The 24,960-nt window shown below is 41.1% G+C and overlaps 2 non-coding genes across 2 annotated transcripts; both read left to right on the forward strand.

The window, feature by feature from the left end:
- The first annotated feature begins 2,056 nt into the window (after positions 1-2,056).
- On the forward strand, positions 2,057-2,128 carry TRNAP-UGG (transfer RNA proline (anticodon UGG)). The gene has a single exon. It is a non-coding gene; the product is annotated as a tRNA-Pro (tRNA).
- Positions 2,129-2,143: 15 nt separating this feature from the next.
- Positions 2,144-2,217, forward strand: TRNAV-CAC (transfer RNA valine (anticodon CAC)). The gene has a single exon. It is a non-coding gene; the product is annotated as a tRNA-Val (tRNA).
- The last annotated feature ends 22,743 nt before the right edge of the window (positions 2,218-24,960 follow it).

The following is a 24,960-nucleotide window of genomic DNA, read 5'->3' on the forward strand; positions in this document are numbered from 1 at the left end:
TATAGAATTTAAAACAATTCGTAAATAAATGAAAATGTAATCATTTAGTAAAGATGATGACTTATCGTGCATAAGTAGAGCTGATAATTGTCAGAAGCTCAACACGACTCCATGGTAGAGATTATTGGTATAACCTGCACATCATGTTTACACCACACATAACAATATGCCTACCCTCATGTACAAACTCAAGGTTTTAAACTTCTTAAGTAAAATAACCATATGGCCTACAATAACGTCGGCCCGAGTGAGGTGCATAACTAAAAACATTTATTCAAGTCACGTATCCCTACAGAGCTGATGACACATCGAATGTGGTTTGGTCATACCAATATAAAATTATTTGTTTTTGGTCTCATATAGCAATAATCGCTCTTTTCTTTTTTTCATTTTTTTTCTATCTTTCGTTCTTGCTTTTTTTTCTCTATCTTTCGTTCTTGCTTTTTTTCTTTCTCTGCTTCTTCATCTTCTTCTTCTCTCTCCTCTTGTTCTTCTCCTCCTTCTTTCTTATTCTCTCTTCTTTGTCTTCTTTCTTCTCTTCTTTATCTATCTTTTCTTCTTCTTCTTCTTTTCATCATCTTCTTCTTCTTTTCCTTCTCTCTCCTCCTCCTCTTCTTCTCCTTTTCCTTCTCTCTCCTCGTCTTCTTCTCTTTCTTCTCTCTCCTCCTCCTCGTCTTCTTCTTCATCCCTTTCTTCTCTCTCCCCTTCTTCTTCTTCTTCTTCTTCTTCTTCTCTTTCTTCTCTCTCCTCCTCCTCCTCTTCTTCTTCTTCTTTTCCTTCTCTCTCCTCCTCTTCTTCTCCTTCTTCTCTTTCTTCTCTCTCCTCTTCTTCTTCTTTCCCTCCTGCTCATCACCACGCACTACCATGCAACTCCCAGTATATCCCACATACTGTTTCGATTCCTTGAAAAGAGGGTATATGGGGTAGAATGGTTCGTCTCTTAAGGACACAACGTGATGCTCTCGCTGGGGGCCGGTTCTGTGCACCGTCAGCCTGTGCGCCCACTGTCGGTGCAACTATTCGTGTTGCCAGAGTCAACCGGTGTTAAATATAGTCGACGTCGACGATGTCCGCGTCTATGCTTCGCGTTACCCTGATAGTTTTCTCTTGTCAGTAGCGTGTGCCCACGCTACTTGGTTGTTGCCTGCTGGTGTGACATTCGTCGTGTGGATCCTTGGATCTTGTGCTTGCACTGCTCTATGCACCTGAACACACAGGACCTGCTGCCTGCTGGTCCCGGGCCATTTGAGTGCCCCAAACACACAGCTTTTAGCCAGGCCGTTGAAACAGGAAACCATAGACCGCGGGAAATGTGCGCAACAACAAAATATAGAAACACGTGAGAACACCAGATTGGGTCGCAACTGCCCCCCCCAAGCGTGTGACAAAAGCATCCGCGCTTGAGTATTTATAGATTTTATTACTTCAAAAATAGGTTACATGGCTATTTTAGCCCTTGCTTGCCCCACAAGCTTTTCTTTTACAAAAATTGGATAAGAAAAATTCTGAAAAATCCTTGCTTGCTCCACCAGCTTTCTTTTACAAAAATAAATATCTGAACAATCTCACTCCCGTGTGATAGAATGTTACTAAGGTTTGTTCCTTTCTAGGTCTTTCCAATTATCATTACAAAAAAAATATTCGCAATTTTTCTTTGATTGCATGGCCCTTGACCATGCTTCTTCATATCATGATGGATTCCTTATCTTTAAAAATCGCTCAAAAAAGTGAGAATGGGACCCACAAAGAATGCTACTTATAATTCCCACAAAGGGCCCATGCCTTAAAAGGAGAATAGAGAAAGAGCGCAGTTATGCAAAATGGGAACCTTAGCGTTGGGGTCGGATAGATGTGGGCCACTCATGTAAGTAAAATATATATATACTACGGGGGTCGGTCAACGTCTTTTATATACGCCCTCTGAAGCCTCTCATTCAATCAATCTCCTGAAAAACATATGCTCTTTTGTTGGCGAGCGGCGTGTGAAGTCCCCTTCCTGCTAGCCGAACGAGACACAGATCTTAGAATGCACGAGTCACATTCAGTTCTCACGGTTGGGCGTTTGGTCTAGTGGTATGATTCTCGCTTTGGGTGCGAGAGGCCGCGAGTTCGATTCTCGCAACGCCCCCCCGTCAACCGTACTGTCCGGATGGTGTAGTTGGTTATCACGCTAGTCTCACACACTAGAGGTCTCCGGTTCGAGTCCGGGTCCGGACAATTTCTTTTTTTCTTTTTACTTTTCAGGGGAAAAGTCTTCCTTTCAAGACTTTTCCATAAATTTTATTCCCTTTTTCTAGGGAAAAAGTCGTCTTCCTTTCAAGACTTTTCCATAAATTTTATGGAAAGGAGATCAGCCTTCTACCCTCTCATCCAAAAAATTCTCACCTAACATACCACCAAAAACTGTCTCCTCTACTCTCTCTCTCTCTCTCTCTCTCCCTCTTTGTTCCCTCTCCCAAAGATCTCCAAATCACACACTAGAGGTCTCCGGTTCGAGTATGGGTCCGGACAATTTCTTTTTTTCTTTTTACTTTTCAGGGGAAAAGTCTTCCTTTCAAGACTTTTCCATAAATTTTATTCCCTTTTTCTAGGGAAAAAGTCGTCTTCCTTTCAAGACTTTTCCATAAATTTTATGGAAAGGAGATCAGCCTTCTACCCTCTCATCCAAAAAATTCTCACCTAACATACCACCAAAAACTGTCTCCTCTACTCTCTCTCTCTCTCTCTCTCTCTCTCTCTCTCTCTCTCTCTCCCTCTTTGTTCCCTCTCCCAAAGATCTCCAAATCTTTTTCTTTGACAGCACTTCGGCAGCAGTTCTGTTTCTTCCTCGAAACCTCCATGCTCGTTTTACCCACGGATCCTTTGGATTGTGTGTGGGACGTGTTCAATTGTTGCCGATTTTGCAAGCTTAGACTTGAAAGCATAGACCTTGGGAAACATTTAAACTTTCATATTTTGTAAAGCGTGAAAACACTTTAGCCTAGCATCAAGTACAATTTTTTGTATGTTGGAGACTATGGCCTATTATTGGAATGAAAAGTATAAAAATAATCATGTGTCGGGATATAGGCCACACACATGAGGAGGGAAAATTGCACCCTTTCATAGTATCGTGCATAGCTAAGTATTTTAATGTGCTATTTTATGTGCTATTTTCAAGCTTGGTTTAGGTTGAATTTGTTGTAATTGCTTTATGTTGCTAATTCATGTGCCAGAGAAATCGATTCCATAATTGCCTCGATGGAGATTCTGGTGTCAGTTTTTTGAGATGTGTTTTGTAGATTTGATGGTGCCTGCAAAATATCCTCCCCTCACATAAGAATTTTGTTTTGTGAGGAACCATGGCTTTAAGGCTTGAAAAATACAAGCTTGTGAGCTTAGAAGGCTTAAAAAGCTCATAAAAATCAGTTTTTACAGTTGTTTCTTGCCAAATCTTCATGCTGGAAATATTTTATAAGCTCCACATAGGTCTAAAAATCTTCCATTGAAGTTTTAGGAAATTTTCAGCAATTGTTTGAGTCCTAAAACCATTTTTTGCCTATGTTTAAGGCTAAGAATTATTTAAAAAAATGTGGAAATCCCTTAACAATCCAAAAAAAAACACTTGAAATTTGTTTTTTTTATAAATTTCCAAAGCTCCTTCAATAATTCTTTGCACTTTTATTTACTTTTCTTAAACCCGCACCATTGAATCTTCGCTCGATTCTCTACTAGAACATCCAATGTCAAAACCAACACTAATCAAGATGATCGAGATTTCAAGATGGTGGATTTTTCAATTCTCCACTTTTGCCATCGGCATTTACCGGACTAAATACAAATCCTTGAGCAATTACTTTAATGTGAGCAACAAAAACGTCTCGACCTTGAGCAATGACTTGTCGGTAATAATGAAGTTCCTAGTTTCGATTCCGAAGATGCATGCATCACCAAGATATCATCAAGGATACCCTTGGCACCCAAGAAACTAAAAAGGATAGTAACATTACCCATCGCGGTTACACTTTTTCTTTAATAAATTTTGATTGTTGTTGCAAAGAAAGATGCTCGTCTTGTGCTCTCATGGTTGAGGCAATGGTTGAGTCAATTGGACGACTACTTTTCTCATGAGGCTTTTTTAGAAAACGATAAGATTAAGTGTGCTTCCAACCACATGGTTGATCATGCTTCACTTTGGTTGAACATTCTTTGCAATAACGTGGACAAGCCTACTACTTGGGAAGAGTTCCAATGCAAGGTGAAAGCACGATTTTTATCACCGTAGTTTTCACTTAAAGGTCTCCTCCACATGGGACACTTTGTCTATGTTTGACCAAACGATTATATCTCAATACATCGAGAAGTTTTGGCAAACGCTCCGTCAACTTTGACGCATGAAGCAGTGCCTAAAGATACTAGTTAATGTCGATACGAATCTAGCCTTGAAGAAACGATGCAAGTCAATATAAACATGTTTAAGCCTACATCACTCGATGATGCTATTGCTTTAGCTCATGATGCAGAAAGAAAGAAAGGCTTAAAATAAGCATGTTTTCCAATCTAATGCTACTTACCGAAACATTCTCAAGTTTTAACAAAAATTGGTAACCTTTTCCTTGTCCTGTCAGTGCTCCTATTGAATCGCATTCTTTTTGTAAATAGGAACCCTTGGGTAGAAAATTGACATACACACACTCCTCCTATTCAAAATTTCAAGAAATCTAATGACCAAAGTAATGCAATTCATCCCAAGCCTATTAGTTTCAACACTAATATTGCCAAAAATCTTCACCATACGTGCTACAAGTGCAATGAGCCGGTCCACTTTGTTGTTTGATGTTGGAAGTATTATAAACCACCAATCACTCAACTTTACAACAACGATGATGGTCACTATGCTCCAGATTGGTTTGAGGATTTTCTACATGACAACAATAATGGAGACCATAGTGATTTGCCATGTAGTAAAATGAAGGCTAAAATCAATGATCATGATGTCAGCAGTGTGTTGCATGATGATGGGAGTACCCATGATTCATTTTTTATTGTACTGAAGTTGTAAGTAGAGATGCAGTCATCTCTTTATAATGTCAAGTCTCCATTTCAAGGTACACGTTATAATGATACTAAGGAGTTTTTTCATTGGCCCTTATAAAACGAAACTAAATTTCCTAATTGTGCCTTTGCACACCTATGATCATCTTAGGCATGCCTTTTCGTCATCAATTTAACCCACAAACCGATTACGACACTCACATAATCATGAAACTTAAAAGCGATCTTCTACACATGTATCACATCCATTATTATTGCACACACAAGAAAAATGAGCGCTAAGAAAATGTGAAAAACCTTCCTTGCTTTAAGTGAATGAAATTGAAGCAACTAAGCACCTAGTCAAGAAACTTTTCTCAATCAATTTAAAGATTCTTTTGCTGATGATTTACCACTAGGCCTACCTCCCTCTTTCTCAGAAGACCATACTATTAAGCTCATTTTTAGTAGTCAACTTACTCATAAAGCCCTTTATAGTCAAGAAACTTTTCTCAATCAATTTAAAGATTCTTTTGCTGATGATTTACCACTAGGCCTACCTCCCTCTTTCTCAGAAGACCATACTATTAAGCTCATTTTTAGTAGTCAACTTACTCATAAAGCCCTTTATAGACAAAACCAAATTCAACAAAAAAGAATTCAATAGAAAATAGAAGAACTCTTGGATGATAAATTTATTCGACCTAGCAGTTTCCCTTTGGCACCCCAATAATTCTAGTTGAAAAAAGAATAAATCTTGTCACATGTGCATAGACTATAGGGCATTAAATACGATAACTAAGAAAAATAGATATCCTATTCCTCATGTGGAAGATTTGCCAGATAAGCTTCATGTGGTACATGTGTGTTTAGTAAAATTGACTTAAAATCTAGATATTAAGTTCGTGAGATTTGTATTGCATGTGTGTTTAGTAACTCTAGGAACTCTTCATAGTTTTGAAGTTTGCCTTAATCACATGCATCATCATGATGAACCATCTGCTGGCCTTGCCCACTAGGCATAGATTGAGTGCATGCACCTTGGTAGGGTAGTTCAGATTTCCAAATTCTTTACATTGCTACTCAAACATTTGCATGAATTCGATAGTTCCAACATATTTTCCCATGAGTTTATAAATTTCTATTGACCAATGAGTCTAGATGACTCCTTTGCATCATGTTTCTTTGGTTAAAGCACCATGCAATTCTTTTGCAGTCCCCCTTCCTAGATGACACCTTTGATCGTGAGCTTAGAAATTTCTATGGTCACAAGTCTAGATGACTCCTTTGGATCATGTGCACGTTCTTGTTTGGTTAAAGCACCATGCAATTCTTTTGCATTCCCCCTTCTTATATTTTTCTATATTGCTAAAGTCTGGGCATCTACCGGTTATGAGGTTTGTGGGATATCAACTTTGAGAATTTATAAGAAGCTAGGACGAGTTGATGTATTAGGCATAGGACCAATCACTATGGGAATTAGAGTCACCAAGGCAATGGCACAACCCGATGGCCCAATTGGAGGAATAAGATTGGTCCAGTGCATGGTAGATGTGATTGTGGGATGTACTTGAGATATGGACCTCAAGGGTTGTTACGTTTTAGCTGTTGGTGGACCAAGTTTCAATGTTGACACATTTAATCCCACTAGGTAAGCCATTCTGTCCACCATTCTCCTGTTTATTTTTTTATGTGTGCCTCCAACCACATGGTTGATCATGCTTCACTTTGGTTAAACATTCTCTCTTCGCAATAATCTGGACAAGACTACTACTTGGGAAAGAGTTCTAACGCAAGGTGAAAGAAAGATTTTTATCACCATAGTTTTCACTTAAAACTCTCCTCGACATGGGACACTTTGTCTATGTTTGACCAATCGGCTATATCTCAGTACACCGAAAATGTCGATATGAATCTAGCCTTGAAGAAACGATGCAAGTTAATATAAAAATGTTTAAGCCTACATCACTTGATGATGCTATTGCGTTAGCTCATGTGATGTTGAAAGAAATAAAGGCTTAAATAAGAATGTTTTCCAATCTAATTATGCTTACCCAAATATTCTTGGGTTTCAACAAATATTAGTAAACCGTTCAACAAAAAACTGGTAACCTTTTCCTTGTCCGTTGAGTACTCCTATTGAATCACGTTCTTCCAAAAGAAGCAGACAACTTTTTGTTCATGTGAGAACCAACAATGCTCAAGCATATCTTGATGCATGCTCATGTGGCACAATTGCCAATTTTTTCCCAACCCTTTTTTCTTGTAGTAGTTGTCGGTGTGCAGTTCTTATGCAATATGGACATCCTCTTGTATATGAGAGGTAAAAGTTGAAACCTTCTGAGACCAACTATAGCACTTAACAAATAAAGAAAAACTTATTGTTGTTCATGCACTTTGTATGTGGAAACATTATTTCATGGGATTTGAGTTTATGATTAAAATTAATTAACATAGTATAAGACATCTACTTAGTCAACCTTTTATTTGATTGTCATATTCAATGTGCATCATTCATTCAAAGTTTTCATCCTATCAAACAAAATCAACCATGTAAAGAAAATATTATAGTTGATACATTAAGTAGATGTCCTTCCATTGCTAATTAAAGGCATATGCTTAATATATATAGTGTTACATGTCACCATGCACTAACCCTAGGGACACTTTTGTCCTCCGGGTTTTTCCTGTTAGACATCACTTATACTTGTACCACTTATCATTATTGTGTGAATATATGTGCATGTAATTCTCCTCGTGTTCACTCTAGCTTGCTTCCTCTATATTTGTGTGTGTGGGCTTCTGCTGTTGTCCAAAATCAAACCCTAACACTTGTGTGCCAACATTTGATATCAGAGCTCTAGGTTAATTCTTCCTCAAGTGTTAGCACCCTGGTAGTACAGATCATAAAGCTTGTACTTATTTGTACACCTGCCATCCGCACACCCATGTGTTGTCATCCTTGCAGTACCAATGTCGTGTCTTATAGCTCGTACAATCACTTGTGCTTCCATACATCAATTCATATAGTTATACATGTTGTACCTGCTGCTATCAACTCATATGTATCAATTATACATGCATTTGTTTCTATTGTACTTGTAATACACTACCAATTTTAGGTATTTTCCATCAATTTGGTGAAAATAAAAAAAGATAGGCTTGCAACACTTACTAACTTTTGGGGATTTTTTGTTATGTGAGTTTATTCTCACTCCCGCGCACTAACTGGCGCTTAAATCTTGCGTTTTGTGACTTGTAAAGTTGGGTCTTTTAAATTTATTATTATGTGAGTGCGTTTCTTGCAGTCTGTGGTAGTTTAGGGTAGTTTGTGCTCATTTTTGTTGGCAGTGCACATTAGTGCATATTTGGGTTGCATATAAGATATCTTTACCTCTCTTGTTAGTTCTTGTTAGTTCTTGCTATGGCATAGAATGTAATAGATGTATTTGGTTTTTTATCCCAACAAGACAAACTAGATGTGAGTAATTACTCCTTATGGAGTTTTATGGTCATAAAAACAATGAAATGCTTGTCTCATAGACATTACACCTGCCACACCTCAAAGGGGTGAGCGGGCTGGTGTTTAACAGGCTACAGTACTTGCACCTACCACTTAGGAGAAAAAGAGGCGAGAGACATGAGATGCTTAGGCTACGTCTTTGATCTCTTTCTTTGTGAAGATGTCAATTAATCCATACATCAGGTCATGAAATACTTCATAGCATGCATGGGATGTATTGGAAACTATGTATCAAGAAACAAATGAGGCCAGGGTAGCCTACCTCAAGAAAGAACTTGAAAACCTAGATATGCATGAAGGTGACAATATGGATACTCATCTTACAAAGATTCAAGATATTTAGGAGTAGCTACTTGATATTGACGAGCTCATTCCTAAAAAGGAACTTGTATCCAGGACACAACACCTAAGGTCCCACCTAAATTGCGAGTTTTTTCTTACTTTGTCTCTTAGGAGTAACCCATAATCCACAATTTGAGGACGTTGGGTTTGTTGTTGTGGCAAGAGGAACAAACGAGAACGAATAAGCGTTCCATGCAACATGGTTGTAAGATTCCTCCTCAGCTTGAATAATGAATAAGCTTTTACCTTAATCCCTTGTAATCATTCCCTATTTTTGAATGCAAGAAAATATTATTTTTCCTTGTTTTTACCTAGAGAGAAGAAAAATTCTAGAAAGAAGTAATTCAATATTGAGATATTTTTGGATATAAAAATTCTATTAATGTCTAAAATAAAATTCCTTGAAACAGAAGTTCAAAATAAATTCTCCAATGTGCATTAGGAATCAATTAAAAATGGTATAAAGGACTTTAGCCTAAGGGTCTACATTTTTAGAAATTTTTGGATTATGGTCCAATTAAGGTTCCAATGGGCCAATAGGATTAATCCAAGTGTTGGGATGAGATAAATCCAAAGAATAAAACAAAATACCCAAAAATGAGTAAATCCTCACATAAGATGAAGAGTTGACTGAGTACAAGGTTTATTAGTTAAAAATTAAGAGATATTAGTAAAAAAATGAGATGTTTGGTGCATTGGCATGGAATTGAACATGTGCACAAAAACATGTAAAGGACAAAACCAATTTAGCCCTAATGACCTAGATGCCTTTGAAAACTTGAGTGATGTCTTGATATCACTTACCATCTTAAACTTTAAGCATAAGATGGTCCAAGCATCAGGTTTAGGCCATTCGGGATTGTTAAGAGGGGGGTTGGAATCTCTTCTAGCTTGCCAAATAAACCTGGTTTTTTATCTACAAAATATGAGTGAGAAAAGAAAAAGATATTGTTCTGTACAAGATCACTTGGGCTTTGAGATACAAACATTGCCTCTCCAATGGATGCATGCATAGCATAGAAAACTCCAATGAGGCTTTGGAGTGGTTTTTCCTCAACATAATTAGAGGGGAAAATTTATGTAGATAGAGACATAAGAAAGTGGAGAATCATAAGAAAATTTGAAACAATAAATCCAATATTAGCATGTTGTTAAAGCTGTGTTTATATTACACTGACAATTTGAAGGAAACCTTGGACGTTGCCCTTGAATGTACACATCTCCAAGGGTATACACATATTGCACTATGGCAACCAATCCTTCCTTCTTAGTATGCTTGAAGCCTTGTAGATTTGGGATATACGAAATTTACCTCGTGTATTATAGAGATCCTCGTCAAAAATATGGGGATGGTTACTAAAAATGTAATCATCTGCCAACGAGCTTGAGATTCTCAAAGTAGTAGAATTCTACCTGATTCAAGGTATTAAGAAGTGATATTTCTTGGTTTTGCCATTGAGTTTCGTCAAGAATTCCTTTCTATCCGCCTACTTTTGCCCTCTGTTATTCCAGAGGACATCAGAAGCTCTAGGGGATTAGAGGAATTTTGAGAAATCGCTTTAAGTAAGATGTAAAAGACTCAAAAATTTTTGTATGTGATTTTTATCCTCAAGTAAAATGACTTTTTTTGCAAGGCTTGATTAAAAGTTAAAATTATGGTAAATGTTTTTCAGTATGGTTAATAGGGCAAGTTTCTTCCTCTTTGGAGCATCAGGCAGCAATGGACGTTCCTTTTTTGCACTTAAGCAAAAACAAGCAAGCAGCCATCAGAGTCTCCTTCGACTGTATGGATTCTCTCTTTCCATCCACACAAGAACAATATCATATGTATATGCTAGAGTGGGATGTTGAAGAAAAAAAGTATTTAATTTATCTTAACTTGGTTGGGAACTCCCCAACCATGCTTTACAGCAGATAATCTTAAGCTAGCTATGATCATGGAAAAGTTATATCTCATAAAGAGAACTTATAAGAATCTTCTAGAAATGAATTTCTCACGGATGTATTGTATTTTTTAGTCAAAAAGAAGTTATTTTCAAAAAGATTCCTTGTGGTCATTCCAGAGGCGATGAATCGCAATTGTCACATCAACAAGCGTGGCGCCTGTGGTTGAGACTTTGGATAGTGATGTAAAAGAAGCTCTCCACAAGGCCCAACTGCTCTCGTTCAAGGGAGAAGGAATGGATCTAGGTGCGCAAGTGGAGACCTGGATTGGTACCGCTCACACAGTTGCTCACACAGTTTGGAAAAACCATTGTGAATCCAATGGATTGGACCAAAATCTTCTAAGATGGGCGGATATGAAGCAATTTCTCCGCCAAAGATTTTGTCTCCCAGGATTTTTCAGAGGACAAAATGAACGCTTATTGGATGGTATCGTATTTTTGTGCCCAAGTATGCTTAGATTGCTTCTCCTCTTACTTCTTACTTCCGTCCTCAAGAAAGGATGTCCCTTTCTGCTCAAGAAAGGATGTCCCTTTCTGCTGGACCCCAAAGTGTCAGAGTGCCTTTGATAAGCTTAAGGTGACTAGCCCTGTTTTGAAGCTTCCAGACTTCAGTCAACCCTTTGAGGTAGTCACGCGGATGCTAGTGGATTTTCCATTGGGGGTTTACTATGTAAGAAGAACATATGGTAGCATATGAATCCTGGACACTCAGGCCATTTGAGAAGAACTATGCCACCTCCATGACTTGAGTTTCTTGCCATAATTCACACCTTGAAGTTATGGAGACACTATCTTTTAGGTCGCAAGCTCACATTGACTACAGATCGCTAGAGTTTAAAGTGGATTTTTACTCAAGCAGCGTCAAAGAGAGAAGATGGATGCAAACTCTATAGGAGTTTAACTTTGAGATCAGGTATCGACCTAGCAAGGAGAATAAGATTACTAATGCATTAAGTTGGGTACCCTCCCTTTGTGCCATCTCAGTGGTCTCCAATCCCCTTGTTAAAGCAATTAAGGGAAGTATTGGCTAGGATGCTTTTTTCTCCCTGATCATCAATTTGTTGGGCAAGGAAAGTAAATCTCAGCAAGAACAGAAGAAAGTGCAAGATTACAAGTTGGAAGATGGATGTCTATACTTAAATAGCCGCCTAGATTTCGGGGAACTCAAAGAAAAGATTTTAGTGGAAGCTCGTGATAGTCTGATTGTAGGCCATCCGGGTTATGTAAAGACCTACATGTCAGTAAAGAGGAGCTTCTTTTGGCCAGAATTGAAAAAGGATGTGATGAATCATATAAGAAGACGTTTTGTATGCCATAAGGTCAAGGCTGAAAGAGTAAAGATGCCAAGAAAATTGCAACCCTTGGACATACCCGAGATATTGTGGAGCTTTTGTGATTACAAAAAAGATAGGGGACCAAGCTTATGAGATTCTACTACTCCCTTAATAAAGGTGTAGGTGCAAAATGTGTGTCATGTCAGCCTGTTGAAGAAGTATATCCTTGATCCAAGGCATATTTTGTCAGATGACTAGGTGATTTTTTAAACTCAGGGACAATTTGAGTTAGAGCAGCTTGAGCAGATTTTGGATGTCCGAGAGAAGCCCCTCCTCCGTAACCGTCTCTTGAGGGAGTATCTCATCAAAAGTGGAAATTCTTCCCTGTTGAGGATGCATCACATGAGAGAGAAGAAATTATGCAAAGGAATTAACCCCTACTTGTCGAGATGTGGTTATCTTGGTTCTTTTAGTAGGGGAGGATGTAAGATCCCTCTAGTTTCAGTGATATCTTTTAAATTTCTTTTGAGCTTAAGAATTATTGAGTGTGGCTAACATTTTTGTGGTCATTATAATATTCTTGGTTCCGGTTGTAAGCTCACGCTTCATTCTTGATCAGTAAATTAAGAAGACTGGGTTTGAATTTGTAACATTTAAAGTTGATAGAAGTTTGATTTTTCTTTGCCACACGATTCGATCCGATGATGTGGCAGGACCTGGATCATAGCCAACCCGGCGATCCGATCCTGCTAACGTGGTCGAATCCTGGCTACTGTATTGGAAGCAATCCGACCGAAGATGATGGTTGGATCAAAGCCCTTGCCGACTGAAGATGACGTGGATTGGTCTTACAGATCAGAGCCCTCGCCGACTATAGATGACGTGGATTGGTCAGATCAGAGCTCTCAGAAGATGACATGGATTGGTAGAATCAGAGTCCTTATTACTGACCGAAGATGACATGGATTGGTTGGATCAGAGCCTCGACGACCGAAGATGACATGGATTGGTCGGATCAGAGCCCTTGTGACAACCGAAGATGACATGGATTGGTTGGATTAGAGCCCTCGCCGACCAAAGACGATGTGGATTGGTCAAATTAGAGCCCTTGACAACCGAAGATGATGTGGATTGGTCAGATCAGAGCCCTCGACGACCGAAGATGATGTGGATTGGTCGGATCAGAGCCCTTGACGATCGAAGATGTGAGGTGGATTGATGGGATCAGAGCCCTCGGCGAGCAGAGATGACATGGATTGGTCGGATCATCTCTGACCCTTGCCAACATGGATCGATCGACAAATAGGATGGATGCTTACGTGGATGGGTCGACGATTGACCTGACATACGTGGATCGGTGGGTATGATCCGTATTAATTACTGTACCGCCGCCTGACTATCTTGCCTTACATGAAGGATTCGTCGTAGATCTTCTGGTATAGCCGTCACACAAATGACTTGAATACAATCCATGCTAACGCGGATGGATTATCCGCAACCGAGATGCTGCCGTGGATTGATCATCCACCTTCCCAAGCTCCTCACGTGGATGGATCGGTAACCAAGTTGTTGACATGGATTAATCGTCCACCTTCCCGAGCTGCTCTGACGAGCACCGATCACCCATCTAACGTGGATTGATCGTCCACCTTCCCGAGCCACTAATGTGGATGGATCATCCAATTATCCATCCAGCGACCGAGCTGCTGACGTGGATTGATCGTTCGCCTACCCGAGTTGCTGACGTGGACCAAACCACCCAAGTTGCTGATGTGGACCGATCAAGATGCTGACGTAGACCGATCATCCGCCTCGAGTTGCTGATGTGGACCGATCGAGATGCTGACATGGTTCGATCCATGATGACGTGAAAGGATCAACCTTATCTGCAAGCGTGGAAACTTGAGCCACCGCTCGATTCTGCCACTGTCCACATGGTGCAGTCTGTTTAATTAGCAAAATTAATTAAATATTAACCCTACTTAAAGAGACCTAATCTCCCTCGTACTACATAGTATGCTGGCGCATGCGACCATCCTTGCCGACCACCTGTTTGTGCGCCATCGCGAGGCCAAGAGGCCCTCATCTGAAATGCAAGAGATGGACGCGGGCACCCCCCCTCGACTCCTATAAATAGGAGGTTTTCCTTTTGCGTTGACACCATCACCATCACCACCTTTGCCTTCATCACTTTCATGCTGTCTGACTTGCTTCAGTCATTTAGCTCGTTTGTTCTCCTCATTCGTTCTCCCTTCATTTCCACCTCAACAGTAGCTCCTAGTACCCTGTAGGGCTCTCAGCCGAGCTACATCGAGCTAAACCACTCGAGCTGCAGTTTCGATCATCACTCGGAGACTGTAGCCCGCTTTGCTACCCGGTCTGCTACTACCTCGTTTCATTGCCTAGACCCTGCAGCTACTCCTCCTCGCCACCATGCCCTCAACACCTGTAGCATCACTTTGGTAGTAGTCTTTAGCAACCGCAGTATCTAACTGATCATTGCCTTAGGAACCTGCAACTTTGTCTGAGTTATACCACAAGGCACTTCAAACACATTTCTATATAGTAAAGTTCACTCTATCTAGGAAATTTGGACAAATTTGCTAGATCTCAACATAGTTTTTTCTTATTGTATCTAGTAAACTAAAATTCCTATTTATTGATCTAGCAAAGAAGTGGTTCCTATATAGAAAATGGCAATATCTATATAGGAAATTGACTTTACATCTAGTAAAGAATTGATTTCTATGTAGGAACTATGAATATCTATACAGAACAACTAGTTTAAAGTTTCTATACAGTAAATGATAATAACTATATAGGGACTTCAAACACATTTCTATATAGTAAAGTTCACTCTATCTAGGAAATTTGGACAAATTTGCTAGATCTCAACATAGTTTTTTCTTATTGTATCTAGTAAACTAAAATTCCTATTTATTGATCTAGCAAAGAAGTGGTTCCTATATAGAAAATAGCAATATCTATATAAGAAATTGACTTTACATGTAGTAAAGAATTGATTTCTATGTAGGAACTATGAATATCTATACAGAACAACTAGTAAATAAGTTTTTCTTATATAGCATTGTAAAGTTTCTATATAGTAAATGATAATAACTATATAAAAAACTCACCTTACAACTAGCAAAGAATTGAATTCTATATAGCAAAATGGAATATTTATATAGAAAATATGACTTTTATATAGTAAACTAGTGATCTCTATATAGCAAAACTAGTAACAACTATATAACTGAGAGTCAATGATGTATATAATTAATACATGGTCTTTAACTAAATATTTCAATCTTCATAAAAGAAATCAAGTATATTAATATTAAGGAAGCAATCAATGTACATAAATTGAATATTCATTATATTTTTAAAAAAGATTTTAAATTTATAGTTAATAAGCTCTAAGTATAAAACTTGTATTTCTCTTGTAAATAATATGTATCCAAATACAAGAGAGGGCAATTAACTTAACAAAATTGATATACAACTACAAAGACACTAAATCGATATACAGTTACAAAGATAAGTTATATATTTTTTTCAATAACAATATGATATTTATCTTAAACTTTTTAGTACCAATTACTAATTATATTTTTCTAGCAAAAAATTGCATACGTTATGATTTACAAGTTTAGGCATGCCCATCCTCAACATACGTGCTTCATTTTCCTATGCTCTCTCTCTCTCTCTCTCTCTCTCTCATTAAGATAAAATCATATATATATATATATATATATATATATATATATGAATTAGAATTAGAGAGAGATAGTGAGTGGTTAAAAACAAAGAGACTAAAAAAGAGTGAGACGATGAGCAAGAGGATAGAGGGATAATGATCGGAAGAGGTGTGTGTAAGTGTGTCTATGAGAGAGTGTATGTGAAAGAAAGAGAGAGAGAGAGACAGCGTGTGTGTGTGTGTGTGTGAGAGAGAGAGAGAGAGAGACAACGAGAATGAGGAGAAAAGGAGCATAGTGGTAGAGAGGAGAGTGATAGGGAGAGAGTATGTGCGTGCATATTTAGAGAGAGAGAGCCAATTGGGAGAGAGAGAAAAGTAAACAAATTTGTTTATGCATGAGAGAGTGAGTTTGAGGAGGAAGAGAGAAGAGGGAGAGAATGAGAGAGTGGATGAGCAAGATCAAATGTGTTTATGCGAGAGAGAGAGAGAGAGAGAGAGAAGAGAGAGAGAATATTAAAGAGGTTAAGCAAGAGGCCGATAGAGAGATAGCGAGAGGAACAAAAAATTAGTGTGTATATGACAGAGAGAGAGAGAGAGAGGTAACGAGGTAAACAATAATGAGAGGGTTTATGTCTCTCTCTCTCAAAGGGATAAGAACCAAAGAGGGTACGTGTGTGAGGACACAGAAAGAGAGACTAAGAGATATAAGGGAGGGAAAAGGAGATATGGAGGTATAAATAGAGAAAGAGTGTGGAGGAATGATGAAGAGGAAGGGTGAGGGTTGAGGGAGAGAGAGAGAGAGAGAGAGAGATAGAGACAAAGAGAGAGAGACATCTCAAAAAGACATTAAACCATCTCAAAGATTTTGATGATAAGGATTACTACAAATCCTCATCTTGAAAAAGGTATGATGGTACTAATGCCAGTTACCAACAAATCATTTACCATTGAGGCTAATAACATAAGCACTTACATAAGTAAATAGGTAAATTTTGGGATAATAAAGTGTGGGCATGGATGTTTGATATCTCTTTAAATTAATAATAAATTGGTGAAACCATGGTGGTGGACGGTGTATAGTTAGGAGGATGCTCATTTGGTCATCACATGTAAGCAAGGTGGTTTAACAAAGCTTTTTCTAATGCCAAAGTTTCTACATGAATGTGTGTAATTATATATGTGTATACTCATATTAGATATACATACTAATTGAATATTGCTTTGATTTGAGATTTATCTCAATCGTGAAAGAGGGCCATCCCACATATACCATTGAAAGATGTCTCTCTTAGAAAGTTATTCCACATACAAATTGAATGAGTGCCTCTCTCTCTCTCTCTCTCTCTCACACACACACACACACACACACACACATACACACACACACATTCACTCTGATACAAATAGCCATTCACACACGAATGCACACACATACATGTATACATCCCCTCGACTCGTCTTGGGTAAACCGGTAATGAAATCCATGGAAATGCTTTCCCATTTCCCTTGAGGAATATCCAGTGGATGGAGTAGTCCTCCAACCTTAAGATGTTCATGTTTATTGACCTGGCACTTACTGCATTTCAGCACATAAGTCTGGACGTCCTTAAACAAACTAGGCCAATAAAATTGTCTTTTTACTAGTGCATAGGTCTTCTGAATCCCAAGATGACCCGCACTTGGACTATCATGACTTTCTTTAAGAATTTGGGTCCGGAAGTCACATATTCTATCCTTGTAGAGTAAGTACACATATTTTACCCTTGTAGAGTAAGTACCCATCGTCAATGGAGTAATTAGCATATTTCTTCCCCCGATGAAGTTTATCACTCCCCTTTGAAGCCGTGGCAGTCAAAGGTGATGAAGGGCCTACGTTAGAGCTCTCTGGCTCCAAACTATACCCAGAAGACACGGCTAGTCTCTCCGGACTAACTCTCGCTTCCCTTCTTGTTGCACCTTCGATCAGTCTCTCCGGACTAGCAATCCGTGCCAACGAGGGAGGTGGTCGCGTTTGTGAAGAAGTGTGTACGCGTACAACGCGCCAGACCTCTGTAAAAGATGGATCGTGCTCACATAAACCACGTAGTGACTCCAAGAAATCATTCTTGAAGACTGTGAAACTAAGTTCATTAATCTGTGGCATGCGACTAAGTGCATCTGCCACCACATTATACTTACCTTTCTGGTAATGTATCTGAAGGTCAAACTCCTGTAGAATCTCCGTCCACCGAGCTTTTCTACCCTTCAGTTCATTTTGACTTGAAAGCCATTTCAGACTTTCATGGTCCGTCCGGACCTCAAAAGAAGCACCATATAAATAGTGTCTCCACTTTTTCAATGCATGAATTATCGCTAGTAACTCTCGCTCGTAAACCGAGTAGTTACGCTGCGCATGATCTAACTTTTTACTCTCAAATGCAATTGGGCATCCCCTTTGCATAAGTACCGTCCCAATGGCCTCATTACTAGCGTCTGTTTCCAAAACAAACGGATCATTTGGATCGACAACAGTCAAAACAGGTGCAGCTGCTACGGTCACCTTGAGCTTATCAAAGCTCTTCTGTTGGGCTTCCCCCCAACTAATGTTTTTTGTTTTTGACCGTAACTGGTCAGTCAACGGGACTGCGATCTTTGCGTAGTCCTTCACATACTGTCGGTAGAACCCCGACATGCCAAGAAAAATCTGTAGTTCCTCGAGATTCTTTGGCGCTGGCCATTTAAGAATAGCCTCTACTTTTTCTGGCTCCATCCGCGTACCATCGGCGGATATAATATGGCCAAGGTAGTGAATTTCTGTTTCAAAAAATTCACATTTGCTCTTCTTTGCAAATAGTTTGTGCTCTCGCAACAACTCGAACACTAGACGCAAATGCTCTATGTGTTCTTTCTGTGTCTTATTGTACACAAGAATATCATCTAGGAAAACTACTACGAATTTTCCCAGATATGGACGTAAAATGCTGTCCATCAGCGTCATAAACGTCGGTGGAGCATTGGTTAGCCCAAATGGCATAACTAAAAACTCAAAATGCCCGAAACGGGTCCTAAATGCTGTCTTCGCAACATCTTCTGCTTTTATTTTAACCTAATGATACCCAGATCTCAGGTCTATTTTTGTAAAGTATCTCGATCCATAGAGTTGATCAAACAACTCATCCATATGTGGCATTGGATACTTGTTCTTAATCGTTATCTGATTAAGAGCCCTATAGTCTATGCACATCCGCATAGATCCGTCTTTCTTCTTTACCAGAAGAATAGGCGATGCCCACAACTAGGCAAAATAAAGCCTTTGTTTAAATATTCCGTCAATTATTTTTCCACCTCCTGTGCCTCGAAGTGGCTTAATCTATAAGCAGGTTTGCTTATAGGTTTTGATCCTGGCATAACTTCGATACCATGGTCTACTTCTCTAGATGGTGATAAACCATCTGGTAAATCATCAGGAAAAACATCCTGAAATTCCTCTAATAAATTCATTAAAGTATCTACGTACTTTTTCTTTAATGTCTCTTTCACCTTGGATTTTTTCTTGTTTGAATCGCATGCATGCCAAAAAGGGTTATTTTGTTTTCCTTGTTTGTCTACGCAAACATTATTTATCGTTTCATCTACGAAAACAGAATTCAAAAGAGGGTAGCAGGCATATACCTCTGCTATCTGGTCTCTGCGGACCGCTGTACACAGCTCCATGGAGGAAATAAGTGGTGTGGCGGGGACAGTACGGTCGCCCTGCAGGGTAATGACTCTACCTCCATGCTCAAAACATAACGTATTATGTAAGTAATTCCGAGCTAGACTAGGGCCTAAGCCATACAGCCACTCCCTGCCTAGATATACGTCTGCTCTGGTTAAGTGCATGACCTGAAAGTCAAGCGGAGCCTCGTAGTCCTGCATAGATAATGGGACCCCCAATACTACGGTATTCCATACCGTTTTGTCATATCCGTTGGCTAGGCCAACAATATACTCATGATCACTCTGGGTCTCAGTCAACCCCAACTTCTTGACTAACGAGTAGTTCAAGAAGTTGTGGCTAGCTCCATCATCAATAAAAACTGTGACTCTACGGCCACCTATGGTGCCATACATGCACACCATGTCATGCGGACCTACAGTAGGCTGCCACATTGCTGGTGTCACTGAACAAGCGTGATGCTCATCACAATGACACACTGTCACCTCTCTGAACTTTGCAGAACTGAGAGGGAGTCTCTGCACTGTATGCAACTGCCTAGAGGATTTACCATCTTTTTTGGGCTCGTTGCCACACTCGTGTTGGCTTTAGGCTTTGGACACTCAGCCTTCATGTCCCCCACATTGTTGCAATTAAAGCAGCGATTTTCCTTTCGCGTTTTAATATACTGCTCTTTCTTTTGGATTTCGCTGTCTCTTTTCTTCTTGGATGGCGGTTTTTTAGACCAATGACCACCCTGTCCTTCCTGGTCCATCCTATCCCCTTGCTTATCACTGCGGAACCCTTTTCTTTTAAGGCCTGACCTCCTCTTCTCACTACCCTCGGCCCTGCTAAAGCCACCACGCGCACTACGGTGCTTGATGTCATCAAATATCTGCGCATACTTAATTGCCTCTGCTAAGTCTTTAGGCTGTAAGGGCTCTATGTACTCAAGGTAATCATTTTTGAGGCCTCTTTTAAAGCATCGCAATGTCTGGAATGCATCGATTCCCTTTAGCTTGAGTACTATTCTCCCTATAGTTTGAGATGTACTGAGTTAGGGATTTGTTCTCCATCGAGCACTTATCCCATAACTCCCAGCTTCTCTCTGCCTCATTAACAGGCAAAAATTCTTTTCGAAACATCGTTTCAACCTCTGTCCAAGTGGCAAGACGAGTTGTCAAACTCATTCACCACTTGTACGCTTTGCCGGTTAATGAGAGGCTAGCCTCTATACAGGCTGTATACAGCTAGGCTGCTGCAGCGCGTGCAAATCTGACCACTTCGCTCTAGAAACATATTGACCGAGTCCTTGTTTCTTTCCTTCTCCTCGCCACCAAAACTAGGCGGCTTTAAGTCTTTTAATAACGACGAAGCTGTCGCTACGGACGGCCCCGCAGGCGCATCGGCGTACTCTTGCAACCACTGGCAAGGCTACGCTACGGACGGCCCCGCAGGCGCATCGGCGTACTCTTGCAACCACTGGCGAGGCTACGCTCACCCGTGCCGCAGGAGCTCGGCTACCACGAGGAGTCGGAGTACTAGCCGAGGCGGCTGTCAGTGCATCTAATCGTGTGGAGATGCTCTGTAGCATCGTGACTAAATCAGCCTGGACTTTACCCATATTGTTCAGTTTGGCATTAAGATATTTAAACAGTCCACTAGAGAGCTCCGTCTCGGTCAAGACATCAGCAGGGTCCAATAGGTCATAATCGTCATCGTCATAATCTAAGAGGTCCTCCTCGGTCCTCTCGACGACGTCGGTGTTCATGTCCTGTGGCTCGTCGGCCAGAAAGGGGTCATCTACCAATGCGACCGTTACGGGCTCGCTGGGTCCTAAGGCGGGGTCAACAGACGAGGAGGGCGCTGGCGGATCATGCGTGATCAACGAGCGCACTTCGGACTGGACAACGGTCGGGCGTATACGGCCTAACAATTCGGTCGGGGTCAAACCCGCCACGAGGACAAGAGACCTGAAAACCCTAGAGAAGTAGAAGGCGATGGGGACACACTACGCCTAGCAGACATCTTTAATTCTTGCACAAAAGACAATGCGAGAACTCGAAAATTATTAAAAAAATGCTAATAAAATGAGCAGTGATGGAGAGAGAATAGTCACCCCCCTTACGGTCGCCTGACTGTCGTCGAGACTGTCGATTTGTGTTGCGCTGCGAGCTTCACAAGCGTCGCAACTCTGGGATGCTCCGATCTGAGAGAAAAGTGCCTGCAACTCATAAAAAAATTAATTTCCTCAGGAGAAGCTGTGCCTGAAACACCCTGGATTATCCCTCGTCACCGCCGCCGGGATTATCCCTCCACTGCCGGGAGAGAGGTGTTCGTTTGAATTTTTTTAAAAATAATAATAAAATAAAATAAAAATGAAAGATAAAGGCTGGCCGGCTATGGCTGCGTGGCCTGGCTGGCCGCCGCTGCGTGGTTGGGCCTAGTCGTGGTTGGCCGCCCATCGTGGGGTGGCTGGTCGCGCCGGTTGTGGCTGGCCCCCACATATAGTGGTTTTCGCCCTCTCTGCACAGCGTTTTTCAAACAGCAGTTCGTCGTTTTCTCTGGTCGCCCTCTCTGCAGCCACCAGGTTTTCACATAGCAGGGCTAGCCGCTGCTGCATGGTCTCGCTGGCCGGGTTGGCCGCCGGCAGCAGTAGCAGGCATACTAGCGCCAGTTCCCTCCAGCACCACGCCTCTGTTCTCTCTCTTTGCATCAGGGCTGGCCGCCGGCAGCATTAGGCAGCCGCTTATTTTCTTCACAGCCGACCTCACCCGACGCATAGCTCCAGTGGCCTCTCTCTCTTCACAACCATTCTCGCTCTACACCCAACGACCTCTCTCTCTACACCAAAACGAAAACGTTTTTTTTTCACAGACAAGCTTCAAGCAAAAAAAAAAACAAAAATGCTTACCTGCAGATTATCACTTTGGTGTGTGCGACGGAGAGAGAGAGAGAGAGAGAGAGAGAGAGAGAGAGAGAGAGAAAGAATTTTTCCTTTCAATTCTGGCCGCCTCCCTCCACACAGTCCATTGTGTGGATAAGGATAAGAGTTTTTGAATGGTTGAAAACCATTGAGTGGGCTCCCGTTCCCCGGTCACGCACGGACCCTGACCCAATCGAAACCCATGCTCTGATACCAGTGTTAGATTACTGTAACACCACTACGGAGTGTTAGATTACTATAACACCACTACGGGCGTTACCACAAGAGGGGACGGCCTTTGGCTCACCACCCAGCCATAGAGGAAGAATGAGGATTGCCCCTCATCCCCCAGGCTATATAGTGTGTGGCCTCTGCTCCCCTTTTGTCCTCGCTAGCAGCTCCCTTTGATGCCAGCACCCGCTTCTTTCCCACAGGCAGCGCCCCACCAGCCTCTGCCTTCTCCAACACGCATGTCTTCCACGCTTGCAGCCCAAACGGCTTTAACTACTCTCTGTCCTGCGGCTACTCCACGTCCAAGCTGCTCTCCATCAGGCGGCCTCTACACGCCTTCACACAGTCATCTGCCACTTATCGCCAGCCACTTCTCTGCGCTCACCAAGGGCCGCCCACACGCTGCTCTCCTGCGTTGTCTTCTCTGCAGAGAATGACGAGATCCCCCTGCACTTGTCTTGTAGCTACGCCCACTGCCCATAGGCTCACCAGCCCGTCCACGCACACGTCGGCGTCCACACTACTCTTCACCAGGGAGGCCCACCATCCTTTCCTCGTTGCAGCATGGCGTAGCCCAGTCGCCAGCAACCTTTGCAATCAAATCAGAGCCCCCACCTCAAAAACAACACAGCGACTTCCTTTTCTCTCCAGCCCACGCCGACTCGCCACCTTCTCTGCCTTTCCAGAACGTTGCGTCGGCAGCGTAGTAAAGCTCCACACCTTCTTTTCTTTTTTGGCCATTTAATATTATATATTTTTCCTTTTACCTCAAATACCTTTACACACAAATTGCTAATGGTTGCATTGGGCCATCAATCATTAAAAAAACTCCACGCTTTCCACACACCTCTTTCTCAAGGTAACACCGGCCCTCTCAGTGTTTAATGCCCATGCCTCCATACACATTCCAAATACAGCCTTTCGATGCCCATTCTTTTTCTTGGACACGCGCACACTTCAAGCGGCCAGACGGCTGATATTACCTCCAGAAGACCTCGTTCCAGATAGGCTTCAAAACAAAACCATCCACAAAATCACTCTGCCAATGCATTCACAGGCAAAACCTTCACACACGCCACGCATCCATATGTACACTGAGCAAAAAGACCTCTCAAAAAAAAGCCTGACACCAGGCACTTCACCCTTGCCAGGCACTTCACCCTTGCTAGGCACTTCACCTACCTTTACATTCACCCCTCATCCGTCAGCCCTAGTTAGTGCTACAACATCTCCTACACCTCCACCTTCAGGAGATGTGACACCTTACATTTATCATGGCTCTCATGAGAGTGGCAACTGTCGTCGTAGGGAGGGTAGTCATGGAGATAGTGGCGGCCGTACCTCACGTCACACTAGCACTGAGAGTGGAGGTAGAGGAGATAAAGGATGCCTAGGGCAGTGCTTTATGATATCACAGATGTGGGTGGCATAGTTGATGACTCTCGTGTGGGAAGGAGGTGGCAAACTCCTTGTGCCAAGTAGTTTTTGCACACTATAAGGATTGCTTTATACGTTTTAAGCAGCAAAGGAAGAGCCTAGTAGATGATTGCATTAAAGCTGTACACTGGAAGTATCCTAATCCTCATGACCAAAGGTTTACAGTAGATGGGCGTGACATAAAATCAAAGACATACTTAAGAATATGAGGTCTCTAGTAAGGAGACATGCAAAGGAGGAGAAAGCTTGAATAGATGCCGGTCAAAATGGACATGGTAAGCCATCTACTGCTCATAAGGGCAGGTGGAAGAAATCTAAGAAGGAGCTCTTAGAAGGAGTAGTAAACCAACAACAAAGAGAAGCGTGACGAATACAAATGGAGCGATATGGATCGTCGCACTTCGGATCTGGAGGTTGTGCATCATGGGAGGCCGAGTTTGTATGTATAGTGCAACTTCATGTCTTTTCTTTGTATGCTCTCTATTTGAGTTGTGTTATAATTGTCGTAATGTTTGTCTTGTGATGTAGCGTGACGTTGTGGATAGAGATCCTACCCCAGCAGAGACTGGCTACCATCGTCGCACAGTAGAGGAGATACATGAAATTACCTTCACGATGAAGGGATCATCTCCAATGAACAATACAATCGAGTAAGGAGAACACCAATGTAGGTAATACTTTTTATTTTTATTTACAAAACATCTTTCGACCTTTATAATACTTTCTATTTCTATTTATAATATCTTCACTTTGTGTAGGCACAATGTGGACAAGAAGACTCGAAGAGTGATGACTCCTCCGAGTAGTCGCCTGCTAGTTTTTCTTCATGTATAGTTTTGGTTTATGCAACTATGCTTCTTTTTCAAGCCTCATGTGGCTACTATCATGTATG

Source organism: Cibotium barometz, chromosome 15 (genome assembly GCF_041138505.1).
Source record: "Cibotium barometz isolate CiBa-2024 chromosome 15, ASM4113850v1, whole genome shotgun sequence".
Classification (NCBI taxonomy): domain Eukaryota; kingdom Viridiplantae; phylum Streptophyta; class Polypodiopsida; order Cyatheales; family Cibotiaceae; genus Cibotium; species Cibotium barometz.